We start from the raw sequence: 23,990 nt of genomic DNA, 5'->3' as shown, positions 1-23,990 counted from the left end.
GGTGCTGGTCTTGAAGGGCCCTGTTCAGCGGTTCTTGAGACGGCAGTGCCATGTTCAGCGGTGCTGGTCTTGAAGTGACCTGTTCAGCGGTTCTTCAGACGGCGGTGCCCTGTTCAGCGGTGCTGGTCTTGAAGGGCCCTGTTCAGCGGTTCTTGAGACGGCGGTGCCCTGTTCAGCGGTGCTGGTCTTGAAGGGCCCTGTTCAGCGGTGCTGGTCTTGAAGGGCCCTGTTCAGCGGTTCTTGAGACGGTGGTGCCCTGTTCAGCGGTGCTGGTCTTGAAGGGCCCTGTTCAGCGGTGCTGGTCTTGAAGGGCCCTGTTCAGCGGTACTTGAGACGGCGGTGCCCTGTTCAGCGGTGCTGGTCTTGAAGGGCCCTGTTCAGCGGTTCTTGAGACGCCGGTGCCCTGTTCAGCGGTGCTGGTCTTGAAGGGCCCTGTTCAGCGGTTCTTGAGACGGCGGTGCCCTGTTCAGCGGTGCTGGTCTTGAAGGGCCCTGTTCAGCGGTGCTGGTCTTGAAGGGCCCTGTTCAGCGGTTCTTGAGACGGCAGTGCCATGTTCAGCGGTGCTGGTCTTGAAGTGACCTGTTCAGCGGTTCTTCAGACGGCGGTGCCCTGTTCAGCGGTTCCTGAGACGGCGGTGCCCTGTTCAGCGGTGCTGGTCTTGAAGGGCCCTGTTCAGCGGTGCTGGTCTTGAAGGGCCCTGTTCAGCGGTTCTTGAGACGGTGGTGCCCTGTTCAGCGGTGCTGGTCTTGAAGAGCCCTGTTCAGCGGTGCTGGTCTTGAAGGGCCCTGTTCAGCGGTTCTTGAGACGGCGGTGCCCTGTTCAGCGGTGCTGGTCTTGAAGGGCCCTGTTCAGCGGTTCTTGAGACGGCGGTGCCCTGTTCAGCGGTGCTGGTCTTGAAGGGCCCTGTTCAGCGGTTCTTGAGACGGCGGTGCCCTGTTCAGCGGTGCTGGTCTTGAAGGGCCCTGTTCAGCGGTTCTGGTCTTGAAGGGCCCTGTTCAGCGGTTCTTGAGACGGCGGTGCCCTGTTCAGCTGTGCTGGTCTTGAAGGGCCCTGTTCAGTGGTTCTTGAGACGGCGGTGCCCGGTTCAGCGGTGCTGGTCTTGAAGGGCCCTGTTCAGCGGTTCTTGAGACGGCGGTGCCCTGTTCAGCGGTGCTGTTCTTGAAGGGCCCTGTTCAGCGGTGATGGTCTTGAAGGGCCCTGTTCAGCGGTGCTGGTCTTGAAGGGCCCTGTTCAGCGGTTCTTGAGACGGCGGTGCCCTGTTCAGCGGTGCTGGTCTTGAAGGGCCCTGTTCAGCGGTGCTGGTCTTGAAGGGCCCTGTTCAGCGGTTCTTGAGACGGCAGTGCCATGTTCAGCGGTGCTGGTCTTGAAGTGACCTGTTCAGCGGTTCTTCAGACGGCGGTGCCCTGTTCAGCGGTTCCTGAGACGGCGGTGCCCTGTTCAGCGGTGCTGGTCTTGAAGGGCCCTGTTCAGCGGTGCTGGTCTTGAAGGGCCCTGTTCAGCGGTTCTTGAGACGGCGGTGCCCTGTTCAGCGGTGCTGGTCTTGAAGAGCCCTGTTCAGCGGTGCTGGTCTTGAAGGGCCCTGTTCAGCGGTTCTTGAGACGGCGGTGCCCTGTTCAGCGGTGCTGGTCTTGAAGGGCCCTGTTCAGCGGTTCTTGAGACGGCGGTGCCCTGTTCAGCTGTGCTGGTCTTGAAGGGCCCTGTTCAGTGGTTCTTGAGACGGCGGTGCCCTGTTCAGCGGTACTGGTCTTGAAGGGCCCTGTTCAGCGGTTCTTGAGACGGCGGTGCCCTGTTCAGCGGTGCTGTTCTTGAAGGGCCCTGTTCAGCGGTGATGGTCTTGAAGGGCCCTGTTCAGCGGTGCTGGTCTTGAAGGGCCCTGTTCAGCGGTTCTTGAGATGGCAGTGCCCTGTTCAGCGGTGCTGGTCTTGAAGGGCCCTGTTCAGCGGTTCTTGAAACGGCGGTGCCCTATTCAGCGGTGCTGGTCTTGAAGGGCCCTGTTCAGCGGTGCTGGTCTTGAAGGGCCCTGTTCAGCGGTTCTTGAGACAGCGGTGCCCTGTTCTGCGGTGCTGGTCTTGTAGGGCCCTGTTCAGCGGTGCTGGTCTTGAAGGGCCCTCTTCAGTGGTTCTTGAGAAGGCGGTGCCCTGTTCAGCGGTGCTGGTCTTGAAGGGCCCTGTTCAGCGGTTCTTGAGACGGCGGTGCCCTGTTCAGCGGTTTTGGTCTTGAAGGGCCCTGTTCAGCGGTTCTTGAGACGGTGGTGCCCTCTTCAGCGGTGCTGGTCTTGAAGGGCCCTGTTCAGCGGTGCTGGCCTTGAAGGGCCCTGTTCAGCGGTTCTTGAGACGGCGGTGCCCTGTTCAGCGGTGCTGGTCTTGAAGGGCCCTGTTCAGCGGTTCTTGAGACGGCTTTGCCCTGTTCAGCGGTGCTGGTCTTGAAGGGCCCTGTTCAGCGGTTCTTGAGACGCCGGTGCCCTGTTCAGCGGTGCTGGTCTTAAAGGGCCCTGTTCAGCGGTTCTTGAGACGGCGGTGCCCTGTTCAGCGGTGCTGGTCTTGAAGGGCCCTGTTCAGCGGTGCTGGTCTTGAAGGGCCCTGTTCAGCGGTTCTTGAGACGGCGGTGCCCTGTTCAGCGGTGCTGGTCTTGAAGGGCCCTGTTCAGCGGTTCTTGAGACGGCGGTGCCCTGTTCAGCGTGCTGGTCTTGAAGGGCCCTGTTCAGCGGTGCTGGTCTTGAAGGGCCCTGTTCAGCGGTTCTTGAGACGTCTGTGCCCTGTTCAGCGGTGCTGGTCTTGAAGGGCCCTGTTCAGCGGTTCTTGAGATGGCGGTGCCCTGTTCAGCGGTGCTGGTCTTGAAGGGCCCTGTTCAGCGGTTCTTGAGACGACGGTGCCCTGTTCAGCGGTGTTGGTCTTGAAGGGCCCTGTTCAGCGGTTCTTGAGACGGCGGTGCCCTGTTCAGCGGTGCTGGTCTTGAAGGTCCCTGTTCAGCGGTGCTGGTCTTGAAGGGCCCTGTTCAGCGGTTCTTGAGATGGCGGTGCCCTGTTCAGCGGTGCTGGTCTTGAAGGGCCCTGTTCAGCGGTTCTTGAGACGGCGGTGCCCTGTTCAGCGGTGCTGGTCTTGAAGGGCCCTGTTCAGCGGTTCTTGAGACGTCGGTACCCTGTTCAGCGGTGCTGCTCTTGAAGGGATCTGTTCAGGGGTGATGGTCTTGAAGGGCCCTGTTCAGCGGTGCTGGTCTTGAAGGGCCCTGTTCAGCGGTTCTTGAGATGGCAGTGCCCTGTTCAGCGGTGCTGGTCTTGAAGGGCCCTGTTCAGCGGTTCTTGAAACGGCGGTGCCCTCTTCAGCGGTGCTGGTCTTGAAGGGCCCTGTTCAGCGGTTCTTGAGACGGCAGTGCCATGTTCAGCGGTGCTGGTCTTGAAGTGACCTGTTCAGCGGTTCTTCAGACGGCGGTGCCCTGTTCAGCGGTTCCTGAGACGGCGGTGCCCTGTTCAGCGGTGCTGGTCTTGAAGGGCCCTGTTCAGCGGTGCTGGTCTTGAAGGGCCCTGTTCAGCGGTTCTTGAGACGGCGGTGCCCTGTTCAGCGGTGCTGGTCTTTAAGAGCCCTGTTCAGCGGTGCTGGTCTTGAAGGGCCCTGTTCAGCGGTTCTTGAGACGGCGGTGCCCTGTTCAGCGGTGCTGGTCTTGAAGGGCCCTGTTCAGCGGTTCTTGAGACGGCAGTGCCCTGTTCAGCTGTGCTGGTCTTGAAGGGCCCTGTTCAGTGGTTCTTGAGACGGCGGTGCCCTGTTCAGCGGTGCTGGTCTTGAAGGGCCCTGTTCAGCGGTTCTTGAGACGGCGGTGCCCTGTTCAGCGGTGCTGTTCTTGAAGGGCCCTGTTCAGCGGTGATGGTCTTGAAGGGCCCTGTTCAGCGGTGCTGGTCTTGAAGGGCCCTGTTCAGCGGTGCTGGTCTTGAAGGGCCCTGTTCAGCGGTTCTTGAGACAGCGGTGCTCTGTTCTGCGGTGCTGGTCTTGAAGGGCCCTGTTCAGCGGTGCTGGTCTTGAAGGGCCCTCTTCAGTGGTTCTTGAGAAGGCGGTGCCCTGTTCAGCGGTGCTGGTCTTGAAGGGCCCTGTTCAGCGGTTCTTGAGACGGCGGTGCCCTGTTCAGCGGTTTTGGTCTTGAAGGGCCCTGTTCAGCGGTTCTTGAGACGGTGGTGCCCTCTTCAGCGGTGCTGGTCTTGAAGGGCCCTGTTCAGCGGTGCTGGCCTTGAAGGGCCCTGTTCAGCGGTTCTTGAGACGGCGGTGCCCTGTTCAGCGGTGCTGGTCTTGAAGGGCCCTGTTCAGCGGTTCTTGAGACGGCTTTGCCCTGTTCAGCGGTGCTGGTCTTGAAGGGCCCTGTTCAGCGGTTCTTGAGACGCCGGTGCCCTGTTCAGCGGTGCTGGTCTTAAAGGGCCCTGTTCAGCGGTTCTTGAGACGGCGGTGCCCTGTTCAGCGGTGCTGGTCTTGAAGGGCCCTGTTCAGTGGTGCTGGTCTTGAAGGGCCCTGTTCAGCTGTTCTTGAGACGGCGGTGCCCTGTTCAGCGGTGCTGGTCTTGAAGGGCCCTGTTCAGCGGTTCTTGAGAAGGCGGTGCCCTGTTCAGCGGTGCTGGTCTTGAAGGGCCCTGTTCAGCGGTGCTGGTCTTAAAGGGCCCTGTTCAGCGGTTCTTGAGACGGCGGTGCCCTGTTCAGCGGTGCTGGTCTTGAAGGGCCCTGTTCAGCGGTGCTGGTCTTGAAGGGCCCTGTTCAGCGGTTCTTGAGACGGCGTGCTCTGTTCAGCGGTGCTGGTCTTGAAGGGCCCTGTTCAGCGGTTCTTGAGACGGCGGTGCCCTGTTCAGCGGTGCTGGTCTTGAAGGGCCCTGTTCAGCGGTTCTTGAGACGGCGGTGCCCTGTTCAGCGGTGCTGGTCTTGAAGGGCCCTGTTCAGCGGTTCTTGAGACGGCGGTGCCCTGTTCAGCGGTGCTGGTCTTGAAGGGCCCTGTTCAGCGGTTCTTGAGACGGCGGTGCCCTGTTCAGCGGTGCTGGTCTTGAAGGGCCCTGTTCAGCGGTTCTTGAGACGGCGGTGCCCTGTTCAGCGGTGCTGGTCTTGATGGGCCCTGTTCAGCGTTTCTTGAGACGGCAGTGCCCTGTTCAGCGGTGCTGGTCTTGAAGGGCCCTGTTCAGCGGTTCTTGAGACGGCGGTGACCTGTTCAGCGGTGCTGGTCTTGATGGGCCCTGTTCAGCGGTTCTTGAGACGGCAGTGCCCTGTTCAGCGGTGCTGGTCTTGAAGGTCCCTGTTCAGCGGTTCTTGAGACGGCGGTGCCTTGTTCAGCGGTGCTGGTCTTGAAGGGCCCTGTTCAGAGGTTCTTGAGACGGCGGTGCCCTGTTCAGCGGTGCTGGTCTTGAAGGGCCCTGTTCAGCGGTTCTTGAGACGGCGGTGCCCTGTTCAGCTGTGCTGGTCTTGAAGGGCCCTGTTCAGCGGTTCTTTAGATCGCGGTGCCCTGTTCAGCGGTGCTGGTCTTGAAGGGCCCTGTTCAGCGGTGCTGGTCTTGAAGGGCCCTGTTCAGCGGTTCTTGAGACGGCGGTGCACTGTTCAGCGGTGCTGGTCTTGAAGGGCCCTGTTCAGCGGTTCTTGAGACGGCGGTGCCCTGTTTAGCGGTGCTGGTCTTGAAGGGCCCTGTTCAGCGGTTCTTGAAACGGCGGTGCCCTCTTCAGCGGTGCTGGTCTTGAAGGGCCCTGTTCAGCGGTGCTGGTCTTGAAGGGCCCTGTTAAGCGGTGCTGGTCTTGAAGGGCCCTGTTCAGCGGTTCTTGAGATGGCGGTGCCCTGTTCAGCGGTGCTGGTCTTGAAGGGCCCTGTTCAGCGGTTCTTGAAACGGCGGTGCCCTCTTCAGCGGTGCTGGTCTTGAAGGGCCCTGTTCAGCGGTTCTTGAGACGGCGGTGCCCTGTTCAGCGGTGCTGGTCTTGAAGGGCCCTGTTCAGCGGTGCTGGTCTTGAAGGGCCCTGTTCAGCGGTTCTTGAGACGGCAGTGCCATGTTCAGCGGTGCTGGTCTTGAAGTGACCTGTTCAGCGGTTCTTCAGACGGCGGTGCCCTGTTCAGCGGTTCCTGAGACGGCGGTGCCCTGTTCAGCGGTGCTGGTCTTGAAGGGCCCTGTTCAGCGGTGCTGATCTTGAAGGGCCCTGTTCAGCGGTTCTTGAGACGGCGGTGCCCTGTTCAGCGGTGCTGGTCTTGAAGAGCCCTGTTCAGCGGTGCTGGTCTTGAAGGGCCCTGTTCAGCGGTTCTTGAGACGGCGGTGCCCTGTTCAGCGGTGCTGGTCTTGAAGGGCCCTGTTCAGCGGTTCTTGAGACGGCGGTGCCCTGTTCAGCTGTGCTGGTCTTGAAGGGCCCTGTTCAGTGGTTCTTGAGACGGCGGTGCCCTGTTCAGCGGTGCTGGTCTTGAAGGGCCCTGTTCAGCGGTTCTTGAGACGGCGGTGCCCTGTTCAGCGGTGCTGTTCTTGAAGGGCCCTGTTCAGCGGTGATGGTCTTGAAGGGCCCTGTTCAGCGGTGCTGGTCTTGAAGGGCCCTGTTCAGCGGTTCTTGAGATGGCAGTGCCCTGTTCAGCGGTGCTGGTCTTGAAGGGCCCTGTTCAGCGGTTCTTGAAACGGCGGTGCCCTATTCAGCGGTGCTGGTCTTGAAGGGCCCTGTTCAGCGGTGCTGGTCTTGAAGGGCCCTGTTCAGCGGTTCTTGAGACAGCGGTGCCCTGTTCTGCGGTGCTGGTCTTGAAGGGCCCTGTTCAGCGGTGCTGGTCTTGAAGGGCCCTCTTCAGTGGTTCTTGAGAAGGCGGTGCCCTGTTCAGCGGTGCTGGTCTTGAAGGGCCCTGTTCAGCGGTTCTTGAGACGGCGGTGCCCTGTTCAGCGGTTTTGGTCTTGAAGGGCCCTGTTCAGCGGTTCTTGAGACGGTGGTGCCCTCTTCAGCGGTGCTGGTCTTGAAGGGCCCTGTTCAGCGGTGCTGGCCTTGAAGGGCCCTGTTCAGCGGTTCTTGAGACGGCGGTGCCCTGTTCAGCGGTGCTGGTCTTGAAGGGCCCTGTTCAGCGGTTCTTGAGACGGCTTTGCCCTGTTCAGCGGTGCTGGTCTTGAAGGGCCCTGTTCAGCGGTTCTTGAGACGCCGGTGCCCTGTTCAGCGGTGCTGGTCTTAAAGGGCCCTGTTCAGCGGTTCTTGAGACGGCGGTGCCCTGTTCAGCAGTGCTGGTCTTGAAGGGCCCTGTTCAGCGGTGCTGGTCTTGAAGGGCCCTGTTCAGCGGTTCTTGAGACGGCGGTGCCCTGTTCAGCAGTGCTGGTCTTGAAGGGCCCTGTTCAGCGGTTCTTGAGACGGCGGTGCCCTGTTCAGCGTGCTGGTCTTGAAGGGCCCTGTTCAGCGGTGCTGGTCTTGAAGGGCCCTGTTCAGCGGTTCTTGAGACGTCTGTGCCCTGTTCAGCGGTGCTGGTCTTGAAGGGCCCTGTTCAGCGGTTCTTGAGATGGCGGTGCCCTGTTCAGCGGTGCTGGTCTTGAAGGGCCCTGTTCAGCGGTTCTTGAGACGGCGGTGCCCTGTTCAGCGGTGCTGGTCTTGAAGGGCCCTGTTCAGCGGTTCTTGAGACGGCGGTGCCCTGTTCAGCGGTGCTGGTCTTGATGGTCCCTGTTCAGCGGTGCTGGTCTTGAAGGGCCCTGTTCAGCGGTTCTTGAGATGGCGGTGCCCTGTTCAGCGGTGCTGGTCTTGAAGGGCCCTGTTCAGCGGTTCTTGAGACGGCGGTGCCCTGTTCAGCGGTGCTGGTCTTGAAGGGCCCTGTTCAGCGGTTCTTGAGACGTCGGTACCCTGTTCAGCGGTGCTGCTCTTGAAGGGATCTGTTCAGGGGTGATGGTCTTGAAGGGCCCTGTTCAGCGGTGCTGGTCTTGAAGGGCCCTGTTCAGAGGTTCTTGAGATGGCAGTGCCCTGTTCAGCGGTGCTGGTCTTGAAGGGCCCTGTTCAGCGGTTCTTGAAACGGCGGTGCCCTCTTCAGCGATGCTGGTCTTCAAGGGCCCTGTTCAGCGGTGCTGGTCTTGAAGGGCCCTGTTCAGCGGTTCTTGAGACAGCGGTGCCCTGTTCTGCGGTGCTGGTTTTGAAGGGCCCTGTTCAGCGGTGATGGTCTTGAAGGGCCCTGTTCAGTGGTTCTTGAGATGGCGGTGCCCTGTTCAGCGGTTTTGGTCTTGAAGGGCCCTGTTCAGCGGTTCTTGCGACGGTGGTGCCCTCTTCAGCGGTGCTGGTCTTGAAGGGCCCTGTTCAGTGGTGCTGGTCTTGAAGGGCCCTGTTCAGCTGTTCTTGAGACGGCGGTGCCCTGTTCAGCGGTGCTGGTCTTGAAGGGCCCTGTTCAGCGGTTCTTGAGAAGGCGGTGCCCTGTTCAGCGGTGCTGGTCTTGAAGGGCCCTGTTCAGCGGTTCTGGTCTTAAAGGGCCCTGTTCAGCGGTTCTTGAGACGGCGGTGCCCTGTTCAGCGGTGCTGGTCTTGAAGGGCCCTGTTCAGCGGTGCTGGTCTTGAAGGGCCCTGTTCAGCGGTTCTTGAGACGGCGTGCTCTGTTCAGCGGTGCTGGTTTTGAAGGGCCCTGTTCAGCGGTTCTTGAGACGGCGGTGCCCTGTTCAGCGGTGCTGGTCTTGAAGGGCCCTGTTCAGCGGTTCTTGAGACGGCGGTGCCCTGTTCAGCGGTGCTGGTCTTGAAGGGCCCTGTTCAGCGGTTCTTGAGACGGCGGTGCCCTGTTCAGCGGTGCTGGTCTTGAAGGGCCCTGTTCAGCGGTTCTTGAGACGGCGGTGCCCTGTTCAGCGGTGCTGGTCTTGAAGGGCCCTGTTCAGCGGTTCTTGAGACGGCGGTGCCCTGTTCAGCGGTGCTGGTCTTGATGGGCCCTGTTCAGCGTTTCTTGAGACGGCAGTGCCCTGTTCAGCTGTGCTGGTCTTGAAGGGCCCTGTTCAGTGGTTCTTGAGACGGCGGTGCCCTGTTCAGCGGTGCTGGTCTTGAAGGGCCCTGTTCAGCGGTTCTTGAGACGGCGGTGCCCTGTTCAGCGGTGCTGTTCTTGAAGGGCCCTGTTCAGCGGTGATGGTCTTGAAGGGCCCTGTTCAGCGGTGCTGGTCTTGAAGGGCCCTGTTCAGCGGTTCTTGAGATGGCAGTGCCCTGTTCAGCGGTGCTGGTCTTGAAGGGCCCTGTTCAGCGGTTCTTGAAACGGCGGTGCCCTATTCAGCGGTGCTGGTCTTGAAGGGCCCTGTTCAGCGGTGCTGGTCTTGAAGGGCCCTGTTCAGCGGTTCTTGAGACAGCGGTGCCCTGTTCTGCGGTGCTGGTCTTGAAGGGCCCTGTTCAGCGGTGCTGGTCTTGAAGGGCCCTCTTCAGTGGTTCTTGAGAAGGCGGTGCCCTGTTCAGCGGTGCTGGTCTTGAAGGGCCCTGTTCAGCGGTTCTTGAGACGGCGGTGCCCTGTTCAGCGGTTTTGGTCTTGAAGGGCCCTGTTCAGCGGTTCTTGAGACGGTGGTGCCCTCTTCAGCGGTGCTGGTCTTGAAGGGCCCTGTTCAGCGGTGCTGGCCTTGAAGGGCCCTGTTCAGCGGTTCTTGAGACGGCGGTGCCCTGTTCAGCGGTGCTGGTCTTGAAGGGCCCTGTTCAGCGGTTCTTGAGACGGCTTTGCCCTGTTCAGCGGTGCTGGTCTTGAAGGGCCCTGTTCAGCGGTTCTTGAGACGCCGGTGCCCTGTTCAGCGGTGCTGGTCTTAAAGGGCCCTGTTCAGCGGTTCTTGAGACGGCGGTGCCCTGTTCAGCAGTGCTGGTCTTGAAGGGCCCTGTTCAGCGGTGCTGGTCTTGAAGGGCCCTGTTCAGCGGTTCTTGAGACGGCGGTGCCCTGTTCAGCGGTGCTGGTCTTGAAGGGCCCTGTTCAGCGGTTCTTGAGACGGCGGTGCCCTGTTCAGCGTGCTGGTCTTGAAGGGCCCTGTTCAGCGGTGCTGGTCTTGAAGGGCCCTGTTCAGCGGTTCTTGAGACGTCTGTGCCCTGTTCAGCGGTGCTGGTCTTGAAGGGCCCTGTTCAGCGGTTCTTGAGATGGCGGTGCCCTGTTCAGCGGTGCTGGTCTTGAAGGGCCCTGTTCAGCGGTTCTTGAGACGGCGGTGCCCTGTTCAGCGGTGCTGGTCTTGAAGGGCCCTGTTCAGCGGTTCTTGAGACGGCGGTGCCCTGTTCAGCGGTGCTGGTCTTGAAGGTCCCTGTTCAGCGGTGCTGGTCTTGAAGGGCCCTGTTCAGCGGTTCTTGAGATGGCGGTGCCCTGTTCAGCGGTGCTGGTCTTGAAGGGCCCTGTTCAGCGGTTCTTGAGACGGCGGTGCCCTGTTCAGCGGTGCTGGTCTTGAAGGGCCCTGTTCAGCGGTTCTTGAGACGTCGGTACCCTGTTCAGCGGTGCTGCTCTTGAAGGGATCTGTTCAGGGGTGATGGTCTTGAAGGGCCCTGTTCAGCGGTGCTGGTCTTGAAGGGCCCTGTTCAGCGGTTCTTGAGATGGCAGTGCCCTGTTCAGCGGTGCTGGTCTTGAAGGGCCCTGTTCAGCGGTTCTTGAAACGGCGGTGCCCTCTTCAGCGATGCTGGTCTTCAAGGGCCCTGTTCAGCGGTGCTGGTCTTGAAGGGCCCTGTTCAGCGGTTCTTGAGACAGCGGTGCCCTGTTCTGCGGTGCTGGTTTTGAAGGGCCCTGTTCAGCGGTGATGGTCTTGAAGGGCCCTGTTCAGTGGTTCTTGAGATGGCGGTGCCCTGTTCAGCGGTTTTGGTCTTGAAGGGCCCTGTTCAGCGGTTCTTGCGACGGTGGTGCCCTCTTCAGCGGTGCTGGTCTTGAAGGGCCCTGTTCAGTGGTGCTGGTCTTGAAGGGCCCTGTTCAGCTGTTCTTGAGACGGCGGTGCCCTGTTCAGCGGTGCTGGTCTTGAAGGGCCCTGTTCAGCGGTTCTCGAGAAGGCGGTGCCCTGTTCAGCGGTGCTGGTCTTGAAGGGCCCTGTTCAGCGGTGCTGGTCTTAAAGGGCCCTGTTCAGCGGTTCTTGAGACGGCGGTGCCCTGTTCAGCGGTGCTGGTCTTGAAGGGCCCTGTTCAGCGGTGCTGGTCTTGAAGGGCCCTGTTCAGCGGTTCTTGAGACGGCGTGCTCTGTTCAGCGGTGCTGGTTTTGAAGGGCCCTGTTCAACGGTTCTTGAGACGGCGGTGCCCTGTTCAGCGGTGCTGGTCTTGAAGGGCCCTGTTCAGCGGTTCTTGAGACGGCGGTGCCCTGTTCAGCGGTGCTGGTCTTGAAGGGCCCTGTTCAGCGGTTCTTGAGACGGCGGTGCCCTGTTCAGCGGTGCTGGTCTTGAAGGGCCCTGTTCAGCGGTTCTTGAGACGGCGGTGCCCTGTTCAGCGGTGCTGGTCTTGAAGGGCCCTGTTCAGCGGTTCTTGAGACGGCGGTGCCCTGTTCAGCGGTGCTGGTCTTGATGGGCCCTGTTCAGCGTTTCTTGAGACGGCAGTGCCCTGTTCAGCGGTGCTGGTCTTGAAGGGCCCTGTTCAGCGGTTCTTGAGACGGCGGTGACCTGTTCAGCGGTGCTGGTCTTGATGGGCCCTGTTCAGCGGTTCTTGAGACGGCAGTGCCCTGTTCAGCGGTGCTGGTCTTGAAGGGCCCTGTTCAGCGGTTCTTGAGACGGCGGTGCCTTGTTCAGCGGTGCTGGTCTTGAAGGGCCCTGTTCAGCGGTGCTGGTCTTGAAGGGCCCTGTTCAGTGGTTCTTGAGACGGCGGTGCCCTGTTCAGCAGTGCTGGTCTTGAAGGGCCCTGTTCAGCGGTTCTTGAGACGGCGGTGCCCTGTTCAGCGGTGCTGGTCTTGAAGGGCCCTGTTCAGCGGTTCTTTAGATCGCGGTGCCCTGTTCAGCGGTGCTGGTCTTGAAGGGCCCTGTTCAGCGGTTCTTGAGACGGCGGTGCACTGTTCAGCGGTGCTGGTCTTGAAGGGCCCTGTTCAGCGGTTCTTGAGACGGCGGTGCCCTGTTTAGCGGTGCTGGTCTTGAAGGGCCCTGTTCAGCGGTTCTTGAAACGGCGGTGCCCTCTTCAGCGGTGCTGGTCTTGAAGGGCCCTGTTCAGCGGTGCTGGTCTTGAAGGGCCCTGTTCAGCGGTGCTGGTCTTGAAGGGCCCTGTTCAGCGGTTCTTGAGATGGCGGTGCCCTGTTCAGCGGTGCTGGTCTTGAAGGGCCCTGTTCAGCGGTTCTTGAAACGGCGGTGCCCTCTTCAGCGGTGCTGGTCTTGAAGGGCCCTGTTCAGCGGTGCTGGTCTTGGAGGGCCCTGTTCAGCGGTTCTTGAGACAGCGGTACCCTGTTCAGCGGTGCTGGTCTTGAAGGGCCCTGTTCAGCGGTGCTGGTCTTGAAGGGCCCTGTTCAGCGGTTCTTGAGACGGCAGTGCCCTGTTCAGCGGTGCTGGTCTTGAAGGGCCCTGTTCAGCGGTTCTTGAGACGGCGGTGCCCTGTTCAGCGGTGCTGGTCTGGAAGGGCCCTGTTCAGCGGTGCTGGTCTTGAAGGGCCCTGTTCAGCGGTTCTTGAGACGCCGGTGCCCTGTTCAGCGGTGCTGGTCTTGAAGGGCCCTGTTCAGCGGTGCTGATCTTGAAGGGACCTGCTCAGCGGTTCTTGAGACGGCGGTGCCCTGTTCAGCGGTGCTGGTATTGAAGGGCCCTGTTCAGCCGTGCTGGTCTTGAAGGGCCCTGTTCACCGGTTCTTGAGACGGCGGTGCCCTGTTCATCGGTGCTGGTCTTGAAGGGCCCTGTTCAGCTGTTCTTGAGACGGCGGTGCCCTGTTCAGCGGTGCTGGTCTTGAAGGGCCCTGTTCAGCGGTTCTTGAGACGGTGGTGCCCTGTTCAGCGATGCTTGTCTTGATGGGCCCTGTTCAGCGGTTCTTGAGACGGCGGTGCCCTGTTCAGCGGTGCTGGTCTTGATGGGCCCTGTTCAGCGGTTCTTGAGACGGTGGTGCCCTGTTCAGCGGTGCTGGTCTTGAAGGGTCCTGTTCAGCGGTTCTTGAGACGGCGGTGCCCTGTTCAGCGGTGCTGGTCTTGAAGGGCCCTGTTCAGCGGTGCTGGTCTTGAAGGGCCCTGTTCAGCGGTGCTGGTCTTGAAGGGCCCTGTTCAGCGGTTCTTGAGATGGCGGTGCCCTGTTCAGCGGTGCTGGTCTTGAAGGGCCCTGTTCAGCGGTTCTTTAAACGGCGGTGCCCTCTTCAGCGGTGCTGGTCTTGAAGGGCCCTGTTCAGCGGTGCTGGTCTTGAAGGGCCCTGTTCAGCAGCTGCTGGTCTTGAAGGGCCCTGTTCAGCGGTTCTTGAGATGGCGGTGCCCTGTTCAGCGGTGCTGGTCTTGAAGGGCCCTGTTCAGCGGTTCTCGAAACGGCGGTGCCCTCTTCAGCGGTGCTGGTCTTGAAGGGCCCTGTTCAGCGGTGCTGGTCTTGAAGGGCCTTGTTCAGCGGTTCTTGAGACGGCGGTACCCTGTTCAGCGGTGCTGGTCTTGAAGGGCCCTGTTCAGCGGTGCTGGTCTTGAAGGGCCCTGTTCAACGGTGCTGGTCTTGAAGGGCCCTGTTCAGCGGTTCTTGAGACGGCAGTGCCCTGTTCAGCGGTGCTGGTCTCGAAGGGCCCTGTTCAGCGGTTCTTGAGACGGCGGTGCCCTGTTCAGCGGTGCTGGTCTTGAAGGGCCCTGTTCAGCGGTTCTTGAGACGGCGGTGCCCTGTTCAGCGGTGCTGGTCTTGAAGGGCCCTGTTCAGCGGTGCTGGTCTTGAAGGGCCCTGTTAAGCGGTTCTTGAGACGGCGGTGCCCTGTTCAGCGGTGCTGGTCTTGAAGGGCCCTGTTCAGCGGTTCTTGAGACGGCGGTGCCCTGTTCAGCGGTGCTGGTCTTGAAGGGACCTGTTTGGCGGTTCTTGAGACGGCGGTGCCCTGTTCAGCGGTGCTGGTCTTGAAGGGCCCTGTTCAGCAGTGCTGGTCTTGAAGGGCCCTGTTCAGCGGTTCTTGAGAAGGCGGTGCCCTGTTCAGCGGTGCTGGTCTGGAAGGGCCCTGTTCAGCGGTGCTGGTCTTGAAGGGCCCTGTTCAGCGGTTCTTGAGACGGCGGTGCCCTGTTCAGCCGTGCTGGTCTTGAAGGGCCCTGTTCAGCGGTTCTTGAGACGGTTGTGCCCTGTTCAGCGGTGCTGGTCTTGAAGGGCCCTGTTCAGCGGTGCTGGTCTTGAAGGGCCCTGTTCAGCGGTTCTTGAGACGGCGGTGCCCTGTTCAGCGGTGCTGGTCTTGAAGGGCCCTGTTCAGCGGTGCTGGTCTTGAAGGGCCCTGTTCAGTGGTTCTTGAGACGGCGGTGCCCTGTTCAGCGGTGCTGGTCTTGAAGGGCCCTGTTCAGCGGTTCTTGAGACGGCGGTGCCCTGTTCAGCGGTGCTGGTCTTGAAGGGCCCTGTTCAGCGGTTCTTTAGACGGCGGTGCCCTGTTCAGCGGTGCTGGTCTTGAAGGGCCCTGTTCAGCAGTGCTGGTCTTGAAGGGCCCTGTTCAGCGGTTCTTGAGACGGCGGTGCCCTGTTCAGCGGTGCTGGTCTTGAAGGGCCCTGTTCAGCGGTTCTTTAGACGGCGGTGCCCTGTTCAGCGGTGCTGGTCTTGAAGGGCCCTGTTCAGCAGTGCTGGTCTTGAAGGGCCCTGTTCAGCGGTTCTTGAGACGGCGGTGCCCTTATCAGCGGTGCTGGTCTTGAAGGGCCCTGTTCAGCGGTTCTTGAGACGGCGGTGCCCTGTTCAGCGGTGCTGGTATTGATGGGCCCTGTTCAGCGGTTCTTGAGACGGCGGTGCCCTGTTCAGCGGTGCTGGTCTTGTAGGGCCCTGTTCAGCGGTTCTGGTCTTGAAGGGCCCTGTTCAGCGGGGCTGGTCTTGAAGTACCCTGTTCAGCGGCTCTTGAGATGGCGGTGCCCTGTTTAGCGGTGCTGGTCTTGAAGGGCCCTGTTTAGCGGTTCTTGAAACGGCGGTGCCCTCTTCAGCGGTGCTGGTCTTGAAGGGCCCTGTTCAGCGGTGCTGGTCTTGAAGGGCCCTGTTCAGCGGTGCTGGTCTTGAAGGGCCCTGTTCAGCGGTTCTTGAAACGGCGGTGCCCTCTTCAGCGGTGCTGGTCTTGAAGGGCCCTGTTCAGCGGTGCTGGTCTTGAAGGGCCCTGTTCAGCGGTTCTTGAGACGGCGGTACCCTGTTCAGCGGTGCTGGTCTTGAAGGGCCAAGTTCAGCGGTGCTGGTCTTGAAGGGCCCTGTTCAGCGGTTCTTGAGACGGCAGTGCCCTGTTCAGCGGTGCTGGTCTTGAAGGGCCCTGTTCAGCGGTTCTTGAGACGGCGGTGCCCTGTTCAGCGGTGCTGGTCTTGAAGGGCCCTGTTCAGAGGTTCTTGAGACGGCGGTGCCCTGTTCAGCGGTGCTGGTCTTGAAGGGCCCTGTTCAGCGGTGCTGGTCTTGAACGGCCCTGTTCAGCGGTTCTTGAGACGGCGGTGCCCTGTTCAGCGGTGCTGGTCTTGAAGGGCCCTGTTCAGCGGTGCTGGTCTTGAAGGGCCCTGTTCAGCGGTTCTTGAGACGGCGTTGCCCTTTTCAGCAGTGCTGGTCTTGAAGGGCCCTGTTCAGCGGTTCTTGAGACAGCGGTGCCCTGTTCAGCGGTGCTGGTCTTGAAGGGCCCTGTTCAGCGGTGCTGGTCATGAAGGGCCCTGTTCAGCGGTTCTTGAGAAGGCGGTGCCCTGTTCAGCGGTGCTGGTCTGGAAGGGCCCTGTTCAGCGGTGCTGGTCTTGAAGGGCCCTGTTCAGCGGTTCTTGAGACGCCGGTGCCCTGTTCAGCGGTGCTGGTCTTGAAGGGCCCTGTACAGCGGTTCTTGAGACGGCGGTGCCCTGTTCAGCGGTGCTGGTCTTGAAGGGCCCTGTTCAGCGGTGCTGATCTTGAAGGGCCCTGCTCAGCGGTTCTTGAGACGGCGGTGCCCTGTTCAGCGGTGCTGGTCTTGAAGGGCCCTGTTCAGCCGTGCTGGTCTTGAAGGGCCCTGTTCACCGGTGCTGGTCTTGAAGGGCCCTGTTCAGTGGTTATTGAGATGGCGGTGCCCTGTTCAGCAGTGCTGGTCTTGAAGGGCCCTGTTCAGCGGTTCTTGAGACGGCGGTACCCTGTTCAGCGGTGCTGGTCTTGAAGGGCCCTGTTCAGCGGTGCTGGTCTTGAAGGGCCCTGTTCAGCGGTTCTTGAGACGGCAGTGCCCTGTTCAGCGGTGCTGGTCTTGAAGTGACCTGTTCAGCGGTTCTTCAGACGGCGGTACCCTGTTCAGCGGTGCTGGTCTTCAAGGGCCCTGTTCAGCGGTTCTTGAGACGGCGGTGCCCTGTTCAGCGGTGCTGGTCTTGAAGGGCCCTGTTCAGCGGTTCTTGAGACGGCGGTGCCCTGTTCAGCGGTGCTGGTCTTGAAGGGCCCTGTTCAGCGGTTCTTGAGAAGGCGGTGCCCTGTTCAGCGGTGCTGGTCTTGAAGGGCCCTGTTCAGCGGTGCTGGTCTTAAAGGGCCCTGTTCAGCGGTTCTTGAGACGGCGGTGCCCTGTTCAGCGGTGCTGGTCTTGAAGGGCACTGTTCAGCGGTGCTGGTCTTGAAGGGCCCTGTTCAGCGGTTCTTGAGACGCGTGCCCTGTTCAGCGGTGCTGGTCTTGAAGGGCCCTGTTCAGCGGTTCTTGAGACGGCGGTGCCCTGTTCAGCGGTGCTGGTCTTGAAGGGCCCTGTTCAGCGGTTCTTGAGACGGCGGTGCCCTTTTCAGCGGTGCTGGTCTTGAAGGGCCCTGTTCAGCGGTTCTTGAGACGGCGGTGCCCTGTTCAGCGGTGCTGGTCTTGAAGGGCCCTGTTCAGCGGTTCTTGAGACGGCGGTGCTCTGTTCAGCGGTGCTGGTCTTGATGGGCCCTGTTCAGCGGTTCTTGAGACGGCGGTGCCCTGTTCAGCGGTGCTGGTCTTGAAGGGCCCTGTTCAGCGGTTCTTGAGACGGCGGTGCCCTGTTCAGCGGTGCTGGTCTTGAAGGGCCCTGTTCAGCGGTTCTTTAGACGGCGGTGCCCTGTTCAGCGGTGCTGGTCTTGAAGGGCCCTGTTCAGCAGTGCTGGTCTTGAAGGGCCCTGTTCAGTGGTTCTTGAGACGGCGGTGCCCTGTTCAGCGGTGCTGGTCTTGAAGGGCCCTGTTCAGCGGTTCTTGAGACGGCGGTGCCCTGTTCAGCGGTGCTGGTCTTGATGGGCCCTGTTCAGCGGTTCTTGAGACGGCGGTGCCCTGTTCAGCAATGCTGGTCTTGTAGGGCCCTGTTCAGCAGTGCTGGTCTTGAAGGGCCCTGTTCAGCGGGGCTGGTCTTGAAGGGCCCTGTTCAGCGGTTCTTGAGATGGCGGTGCCCTGTTTCGCGGTGCTGGTCTTGAAGGGCCCTGTTCAGCGGTTCTTGAAACGGCGGTGCCCTCTTCAGCGGTGCTGGTCTTGAAGGGCCCTGTTCAGCGGTGCTGGTCTTGAAGGGCCCTGTTCAGCGGTGCTGGTCTGGAAGGGCCCTGTTCAGCGGTTCTTGAGATGGCGGTGCCCTGTTCAGCGGTGCTGGTCTTGAAGGGCCCTGTTCAGCGGTTCTTGAAACGGCGGTGCCCTCTTCAGCGGTGCTGGTCTTGAAGGGCCCTGTTCAGCGGTGCTGGTCTTGAAGGGCCCTGTTCAGCGGTTCTTCAGACGGCAGTGCCCTGTTCAGCGGTGCTGGTTTTGAAGGGCCCTGTTCAGCGGTTCTTGAGACGGCGGTGCCCTGTTCAGCGGTGCTGGTCTTGAAGGGCCCTGTTCAGCGGTTCTTGAGACGGCGGTGCCCTGTTCAGCGGTGCTGGTCTTGAAGGGCCCTGTTCAGCGGTTCTTGAGACGGCGGTGCCCTGTTCAGCGGTGCTGGTCTTGAAGGGCCCTGTTCAGCGGTTCTTGAGACGGCGGTGCCCTGTTCAGCGGTGCTGGTCTTGAAGGGCCCTGTTTAGCGGTTCTTGAGACGTCGGTGCCCTGTTCATCGGTGCTGGTCTTGAAGGGCCCTGTTCAGCGGTGCTGGTCTTGAAGGGCCCTGTTCAGCGGTTCTTGAGACGGCGGTGCCCTTTTCAGCAGTGCTGGTCTTGAAGGGCCCTGTTCAGCTGTTCTTGAGACGGCGGTGCCCTGTTCAGCGGTGCTGGTCTTGAAGGGCCCTGTTCAGCGGTGCTGGTCTTGAAGGGCCCTGTTCAGCGGTTCTTAAGACGGCGGTGCCCTGTTCAGCGGTGCTGGTCTGGAAGGGCCCTGTTCAGCGGTGCTGGTCTTGAAGGGCCCTGTTCAGCGGTTCTTGAGACGCCGGTGCCCTGTTCAGCGGTGCTGGTCTTGAAGGGCCCTGTTCAGCGGTTCTTGAGACGGCGGTGCCCTGTTCAGCAGTGCTGGTCTTGAAGGGCCCTGTTCAGCGGTGCTGGTCTTGAAGGGCCCTGTTCAGCGGTTCTTGAGACGGCAGTGCCATGTTCAGCGGTGCTGGTCTTGAAGTGACCTGTTCAGCGGTTCTTCAGACGGCGGTGCCCTGTTCAGCGGTGCTGGTCTTGAAGGGCCCTGTTCAGCGGTTCTTGAGACGGCGGTGCCCTGTTCAGCGGTGCTGGTCTTGAAGGGCCCTGTTCAGCGGTGCTGGTCTTGAAGGGCCCTGTTCAGCGGTTCTTGAGACGGTGGTGCCCTGTTCAGCGGTGCTGGTCTTGAAGGGCCCTGTTCAGCGGTGCTGGTCTTGAAGGGCCCTGTTCAGCGGTACTTGAGACGGCGGTGCCCTGTTCAGCTGTGCTGGTCTTGAAGGGCCCTGTTCAGCGGTTCTTGAGACGGTGGTGCCCTGTTCAGCGGTGCTGGTCTTAAAGGGCCCTGTTCAGCGGTTCTTGAGACGGCGGTGCCCTGTTCAGCGGTGCTGGTCTTGAAGGGCCCTGTTCAGCGGTGCTGGTCTTGAAGGGCCCTGTTCAGCAGTTCTTGAGACGGCGGTGTCCTGTTCAGCGGTGCTGGTCTTGAAGGGCCCTGTTCAGCGGTTCTGGTCTTGAAGGGCCCTGTTCAGCGGTTCTTGAGACGGCGGTGCCCTGTTCAGCTGTGCTGGTCTTGAAGGGCCCTGTTCAGTGGTTCTTGAGACGGCGGAGCCCTGTTCAGCGGTGCTGGTCTTGAAGGGCCCTGTTCAGCGGTTCTTGAGACGGCGGTGCCCTGTTCAGCGGTGCTGGTCTTGAAGGGCCCTGTTCAGCAGTGCTGGTCTTGAAGGGCCCTGTTCAGCGGTTCTTGAGACGGCGGTGCCCTGTTCAGCGGTTCTTTAGATGGCGGTGCCCTGTTCAGCGGTGCTGGTCTTGAAGGGCCCTGTTCAGCGGTGCTGGTCTTGAAGGGCCCTGTTCAGCGGTTCTTGAGATGGCAGTGCCCTGTTCAGCGGTGCAGGTCTTGAAGGGCCCTGTTCAGCGGTTCTTGAAACGGCGGTGCCCTATTCAGCGGTGCTGGTCTTGAAGGGCCCTGTTCAGCGGTGCTGGTCTTGAAGGGCCCTGTTCAGCGTTTCTTGAGACAGCGGTGCCCTGTTCAGCGGTGCTGGTCTTGAAGGGCCCTGTTCAGCGGTGCTGGTCTTGAAGGGCCCTGTTCAGTGGTTCTTGAGATGGCGGTGCCCTGTTCAGCGGTGCTGGTCTTGAAGGGCCCTGTTCAGCGGTTCTTGAGACGGCGGTGCCCTGTTCAGCTGTTTTGGTCTTGAAGGGCCCTGTTCAGCGGTTCTTGAGACGTTGGTGCCCTCTTCAGCGGTGCTGTTCTTGAAGGGCCCTATTCAGCGGTGCTGGTCTTGAAGGGCCCTGTTCAGCGGTTCTTGAGACGGCGGTGCCCTGTTCAGCGGTGCTGGTCTTGAAGGGCCCTGTTCAGCGGTTCTTGAGACGGCGGTGCCCTGTTCAGCGGTGCTGGTCTTGCAGGGCCCTGTTCAGCGTTGCTGGTCTTGAAGGGCCCTGTTCAGCGGTTCTTGAGACGGCAGTGCCCTGTTCAGCGGTGCGGGTCTTGAAGGGCCCTGTTCAGTGGTTCTTGAGACGGCGGTGCTCTGTTCAGCGGTGCTGGTCTTGAAGGGCCCTGTTCAGCGGTTCTTGAGACGGCGGTGCCCTGTTCAGCGGTGCTGGTCTTGAAGGGCCCTGTTCAGCAGTGCTGGTCTTGAAGGGCCCTGTTCAGCGGTTCTTGAGACGGCGGTGCCCTGTTCAGCGGTTCTGGTCTTGAAGGGCCCTGTTCAGCGGTGCTGGTCTTGAAGGGCCCTGTTCAGCGGTTCTTGAGACGGCGTTGCCCTTTTCAGCAGTGCTGGTCTTGAAGGGCCCTGTTCAGCGGTTCTTGAGACGGCGGTGCCCTGTTCAGCGGTGCTGGTCTTGAAGGGCCCTGTTCAGCGGTGCTGGTCATGAAGGGCCCTGTTCAGCGGTTCTTGAGAAGGCGGTGCCCTGTTCAGCGGTGCTGGTCTGGAAGGGCCCTGTTCAGCGGTGCTGGTCTTGAAGGGCCCTGTTCAGCGGTTCTTGAGACGCCGGTGCCCTGTTCAGCGGTGCTGGTCTTGAAGGGCCATGTTCAGCGGTTCTTGAGACGGCGGTGCCCTGTTCAGCGGTGCTGGTCTTGAAGGGCCCTGTTCAGCGGTGCTGATCTTGAAGGGCCCTGCTCAGCGGTTCTTGAGACGGCAGTGCCCTGTTCAGCGGTGCTGGTCTTGAAGGGCCCTGTTCAGCCGTGCTGGTCTTGAAGGGCCCTGTTCACCGGTGCTGGTCTTGAAGTGCCCTGTTCAGCGGTTCTTGAGATGGCGGTGCCCTGTTCAGCGGTGCTGGTCTTGAAGGGCCCTGTTCAGCGGTTCTTGAGACGGCGGTACCCTGTTCAGCGGTGCTGGTCTTGAAGGGCCCTGTTCAGCGGTGCTGGTCTTGAAGGGCCCTGTTCAGCGGTTCTTGAGACGGCAGTGCCCTGTTCAGCGGTGCTGGTCTTGAAGTGACCTGTTCAGCGGTTCTTCAGACGGCGGTACCCTGTTCAGCGGTGCTGATATGAAGGGCCCTGTTCAGCGGTTCTTGAGACGGCGGTGCCCTGTTCAGCGGTGCTGGTCTTGAAGGGCCCTGTTCAGCGGTTCTTGAGACGGCGGTGCCCTGTTCAGCGGTGCTGGTCTTGAAGGGCCCTGTTCAGCGGTTCTTGAGAAGGCGGTGCCCTGTTCAGCGGTGCTGGTCTTGAAGGGCCCTGTTCAGCGGTGCTGGTCTTAAAGGGCCCTGTTCAGCGGTTCTTGAGACGGCGGTGCCCTGTTCAGCGGTGCTGGTCTTGAAGGGCCCTGTTCAGCGGTGCTGGTCTTGAAGGGCCCTGTTCAGCGGTTCTTGAGACGCGTGCCCTGTTCAGCGGTGCTGGTCTTGAAGGGCCCTGTTCAGCGGTTCTTGAGACGGCGGTGCCCTTTTCAGCCGTGCTGGTCTTGAAGGGCCCTGTTCAGCGGTTCTTGAGACGGCGGTGCCCTGTTCAGCGGTGCTGGTCTTGAAGGGCCCTGTTCAGCGTTTCTTGAGACGGCGGTGCCCTGATCAGCGGTGCTGGTCTTGATGGGCCCTGTTCAGCGGTTCTTGAGACGGCGGTGCCCTGTTCAGCGGTGCTGGTCTTGATGGGCCCTGTTCAGCGGTTCTTGAGACTGCGGTGCCCTGTTCAGCGGTGCTGGTCTTGAAGGGCCCTGTTCAGCAGTTCTTGAGACGGCGGTGCCCTGTTCAACGGTGCTGGTCTTGAAGGGCCCTGTTCAGCGGTGCTGGTCTTGAAGGGCCCTGTTCAGTGGTTCTTGAGACGGCGGTGCCCTGTTCAGCGGTGCTGGTCTTGAAGGGCCCTGTTCAGCGGTTCTTGAGACGGCGGTGCCCTGTTCAGCGGTGCTGGTCTTGAAGGGCCCTGTTCAGCGGTTCTTTAGACGGCGGTGCCCTGTTCAGCGGTGCTGGTCTTGAAGGGCCCTGTTCAGCAGTGCTGGTCTTGAAGGGCCCTGTTCAGCGGTTCTTGAGACGGCGGTGCCCTGTTCAGCTGTGCTGGTCTTGAAGGGCCCTGTTCAGTGGTTCTTGAGACGGCGGAGCCCTGTTCAGCGGTGCTGGTCTTGAAGGGCCCTGTTCAGCGGTTCTTGAGACGGCGGTGCCCTGTTCAGCGGTGCTGTTCTTGAAGGGCCCTGTTCTGCGGTGATGGTCTTGAAGGGCCCTGTTCAGCGGTGCTGGTCTTGAAGGGCCCTGTTCAGCGGTTCTTGAGATGGCAGTGCCCTGTTCAGCGGTGCAGGTCTTGAAGGGCCCTGTTCAGCGGTTCTTGAAACGGCGGTGCCCTATTCAGCGGTGCTGGTCTTGAAGGGCCCTGTTCAGCGGTGCTGGTCTTGAAGGGCCCTGTTCAGCGTTTCTTGAGACAGCGGTGCCCTGTTCAGCGGTGCTGGTCTTGAAGGGCCCTGTTCAGCGGTGCTGGTCTTGAAGGGCCCTGTTCAGTGGTTCTTGAGATGGCGGTGCCCTGTTCAGCGGTGCTGGTCTTGAAGGGCCCTGTTCAGCGGTTCTTGAGACGGCGGTGCCCTGTTCAGCTGTTTTGGTCTTGAAGGGCCCTGTTCAGCGGTTCTTGAGACGGTGGTGCCCTCTTCAGCGGTGCTGTTCTTGAAGGGCCCTATTCAGCGGTGCTGGTCTTGAAGGGCCCTGTTCAGCGGTTCTTGAGACGGCGGTGCCCTGTTCAGCGGTGCTGGTCTTGAAGGGCCCTGTTCAGCGGTTCTTGAGACGGCGGTGCCCTGTTCAGCGGTGCTGGTCTTGAAGGGCCCTGTTCAGCGGTTCTTGAGACGGCGGTGCCCTGTTCAGCAGTGCTGGTCTTAAAGGGCCCTGTTCAGCGGTTCTTGAGACGGCGGTGCCCTGTTCAGCGGTGCTGGTCTTGCAGGGCCCTGTTCAGCGTTGCTGGTCTTGAAGGGCCCTGTTCAGCGGTTCTTGAGACGGCAGTGCCCTGTTCAGCGGTGCAGGTCTTGAAGGGCCCTGTTCAGCGGTTCTTGAGACGGCGGTGCTCTGTTCAGCGGTGCTGGTCTTGAAGGGCCCTGTTCAGCGGTTCTTGAGACGGCGGTGCCCTGTTCAGCGGTGCTGGTTTTGTAGGGCCCTGTTCAGCGGTGCTGGTCTTGAAAGGCCCTGTTCAGCGGGGCTGGTCTTGAAGGGCCCTGTTCAGCGGTTCTTAAAATGGCGGTGCCCTGTTCAGCGGTGCTGGTCTTGAAGGGCCCTGTTCAGCGGTTCTTGAAACGGCGGTGCCCTCTTCAGCGGTGCTGGTATTGAAGGGCCCTGTTCAGCGGTGCTGGTCTTGAAGGGCCCTGTTCAGCGGTGCTGGTCTTGAAGGGCTCTGTTCAGCGGTTCTTGAGATGGCGGTGCCCTGTTCAGCGGTGCTGGTCTTGAAGGGCCCTGTTCAGCGGTTCTTGAAACGGCGGTGCCCTCTTCAGCGGTGCTGGTCTTGAAGGGCCCTGTTCAGCGGTTCTTGAGACGTCGGTACCCTGTTCAGCGGTGCTGGTCTTGAAGGGCCCTGTTCAGCGGTTCTTAAGACGGCAGTGCCCTGTTCAGCTGTGCTGGTCTTGAAGGGACCTGTTCAGCGGTTCTTGAGACGGCGGTGCCCTGTTCAGCGGTGCTGGTCTTGAAGGGCCCTGTTCAGCGGTTCTTGAGACGGCGGTGCCCTGTTCAGCGGTGCTGGTCTTGAAGGGCCCTGTTCAGCGGTGCTGGTCTTGAAGGGCCCTGTTCAGCGGTTATTGAAACGGCGGTGCCCTCTTCAGCGGTGCTAGTCTTGAAGGGCCCTGTTCAGCAGTGCTGGTCTTGAAGGGCCCTGTTCAGCGGTTCTTGAGACGGCGGTGCCCTGTTCAGCGGTGCTGGTCTTGAAGGGCCCTGTTCAGTGGTTCGTGAGACGGCGGTGCCCTGTTCAGCGGTGCTGGTCTTGAAGGGCCCTGTTCAGCGGTTCTTGAGACGGCGGTGCCCTGTTCAGCGTGCTGGTCTTGAAGGGCCCTGTTCAGCAGTGCTGGTCTTGAAGGGCCCTGTTCAGCGGTTCTTGAGACGGCGGTGCCCTGTTCAGCGGTGCTGGTCTTGAAGGGCCCTGTTCAGCGGTTCTTGAGATGGCGGTGCCCTGTTCAGCGGTGCTGGTCTTGAAGGGCCCTGTTCAGCGG

This window comes from Pleurodeles waltl, chromosome 10 (genome assembly GCF_031143425.1).
Source record: "Pleurodeles waltl isolate 20211129_DDA chromosome 10, aPleWal1.hap1.20221129, whole genome shotgun sequence".
In the NCBI taxonomy this organism is placed as follows: domain Eukaryota; kingdom Metazoa; phylum Chordata; class Amphibia; order Caudata; family Salamandridae; genus Pleurodeles; species Pleurodeles waltl.
Note: the sequence above shows the minus strand (reverse complement) of the source record.